The 2,939-nt window shown below is 41.2% G+C and overlaps 1 non-coding gene across 1 annotated transcript; it reads right to left on the reverse strand.

The window, feature by feature from the left end:
* Window positions 1-324: 324 nt before the first annotated feature.
* Window positions 325-428, reverse strand: LOC120094423 (U6 spliceosomal RNA). Its single transcript, XR_015628365.1, has one exon. It is a non-coding gene; the product is annotated as a U6 spliceosomal RNA (small nuclear RNA).
* Between the last annotated feature and the right edge of the window lie 2,511 nt (window positions 429-2,939).

Here is a 2,939-nt window from a genome sequence, read left to right on the forward strand (position 1 = left end):
ACATATATGCATATACATACACACACACATACAGAGCTGGAGGGATGGCTCAGCATTTAAGAGCACTGGCTGCTCTTCCAAAGGACCCCGGTTCAATTCCCTAATTCCCAGAGTCCTCATGGTGGCTCACAACTGTCCAGAGCTCCAGTTCCAGGGCCTCAACCCACTCTTCTGGCCTCATCAAATACTAGGCACCCATGTGTTATACAGACATATATTATAAAACAAAACAAAACAAAAAACCCAGGGAATCATGTAGTCCAGGTTGTCCTCAATCTTCTGAATGCAGGCAGGCAAAAACATACATAAAAAATAAATCTAAAAATAAATATGGAATACTTCATGAATTTTTATGTTGTCCTTCCCCAGGGACTGTGCTCATCACTGTGGTGGTTTCAATTTTAGCATGTGCACTGCCAAGTAAACACTGTTGTACATTAAAAAGGGAAAAAAAAGATTTATTTTGCTTTTTTGTTTATGTGCATGTATGCATGCATGTGATGTTACCCTGTTCTGTTTTGGTTTCTGTTTTTTAAATGTGTTTACACTTCAAACCACAATCTGTCTTCTCCTGGCAAGCCTTTTCAGCAAAGGTCAGAGAAACAAGCATTTTAGGTCCATGGCTCCTGAGTCTCTGCTGGAGCTGCTGTTCTCCTTCAGTGATCAGGAAGCTAAAGGCCTGGGGAGGGCTCTGTTATGTGCGCGTTAGCCAGGGAACACTGACATTTCAGTCTTAAACATTAGGGGTGAGGAACGGCTCAGTGTGTAAAGTGCTTATCTTGCAAGCTTGAGGACCAACTCCCCAGCACCCATGTAAACATGCCAGGGTTACTGACACCAGTTCATAGTCCCAGTGCTGGAGAGGCAGGGACAGAAGGATACCTGGGGCCTGAGGGGCAGCCAGGCTAGCCTAATCAGTGAGCTCCAAGCCACTGAGAGGCTCCATTGCAAACAGGGTTGTTGGTGTTCCTAAGGATGACACTGAAAGCTGTCTTCTGGCTTCCACATGCACACATGCTCACATGCCCATGCACCATACCACACATACAACAACACACAAGAGTACACACACACATGCGTACATACATGCACAGTAAGGAACTGGATCTCTGGCTTGTGCATCAATGACCGTAAGAAAATATAAAAAGTATGCTTAACTAGAAGGCCATTCAAAAACAGACGGCAAGGGCTGGAGAGATGGCTCAGCGGTTAAGAGCACCGACTGCTCTTCCAGAGGTCCTGAGTTCAAATCCCAGCAACCACATGGTGGGTCACAACCATCTGTAATGGGATCCAATGCCCTCTTCTGGTGTGTCTAAGACAGCTACAGTGTATTCATATATAATAAATAAATAAATCTTTAAAAAAAAAAAACAGACGGCAGAATTGATCTGGTTCTCTGCCCGAATTTCGCCAACCCTGCTCTAAATATTCAGCCTCAATTACTGAGTTCAAATCCCAGCAACCACATGGTGGGTCACAACCATCTGTAATGGGATCCAATGCCCTCTTCTGGTGTGCTGAAGACAGCTGCAGTGTACTTACATATGATAAATAAATAAATCTTTTTTAAAAAAGAAGAGGAAAGGGGAAGAAAGAAAGGAATAGTCTCTCACATTTCAAATGTAATGATCAAGTCAATAAAACACAAATTTTTTTTTCTGAGACAGGGTTTATCGAGGAAAAATGTTAAGGCCTAGGTAACTGTTACCTGGCTAGCCTGCCATTTTGTGCTATTACAAATATTATAAGGAGATGTTCTCATATGTCTCTGCTGTTACTAGAAAATTTTCTAATGCCAAAATTGTCTGTTATGTTTTGTGTCCCTGGAAACCTATCCTACAGCAGTCAGTGTAACTGCTTTGTATAGTTACCCACAATAAGCTTGGGCCTGAACCAACCACCCAGGGGCACTCCCTGTACCTATGTATGAGCTTTTATGGTATTTGCTTTTATAAGTTGCCCCTGGGATGGATCTCGACATAAGAGAGACACCTGCACCAATAGAAGAAACTATTTGGAATAAGCCTTCCATTTTAAGTAGGAGTCAAGTAAAGTTAAATTCCCAAGACCTCCCTGGGAACTGACATCCTACTTAGCAGAAGACATGTACATGGGTAACTGACATCCTGGTTGGCAAGTTAGGACACAAATGTTAGACAAGTCCTAACCTGGTTGACAAGTTAAGACATGAATTTGTTAGACAAGGCAAGTCCCCTGCCATAGTTGAACACCCCAACCAATGGAAACGGGATAAGTGTACAACAAAGACACATTCCTTATCCCTAAACCCTGATTGGTAAAATAACTTGGCACAGATATTTGTCAATCTCAGGCTTAAATATCCCTATAGGATCTCAACTCAGGGTCACAGTTTGAGCTCACAAGCCTGGAAGGTGGCCCTAATCAATCAGACTCGGGGTGTGGCATTCAGTAAGTCATTCCTGTTTGACTGAGATCGGTGTCTGAGTGGTTTGTGTGGTAATTCCCAGAATCACTATGGATACCATCAAGATTGATAAAGATTAGATTTGAACAGAAGAGATCTCCTGAATAAGGAGAGATGATAGTTCCTCAGACAGCTTGACATGAAAAGTGAAATTAAAAACTAATAATATTTTTGAATCATAATTTGCTAATGGCTAACTTGCTTTGCTGTCATGAAATAAAAGATGGGTTTTCTTAAACCATGCGTCTTATTTCTACATTAGAATGTTAGATTGTAGATTGCCACATGACCCATGCCATCTTGAACATCGACTTTTGAGTTTTCTTCTTAAATAAAAAGAATATGTTTGTTGTTTTGTGTGAAAAGCACAGTTAAGATATTTAAAGTGCTTTAAGTAAATTCAAAGGGTTACTACAGTTCCAACTTGCTTTCTAAATCTCTTAAGAATTTGGAACTAAGATAAAATATTTGAACAGGTAGCTCACACCTT

This window comes from Rattus norvegicus, chromosome 8 (assembly GCF_021556685.1).
Source record: "Rattus norvegicus strain SHRSP/BbbUtx chromosome 8, alternate assembly SHRSP_T2T, whole genome shotgun sequence".
Taxonomy (NCBI): Eukaryota; Metazoa; Chordata; class Mammalia; order Rodentia; family Muridae; genus Rattus; species Rattus norvegicus.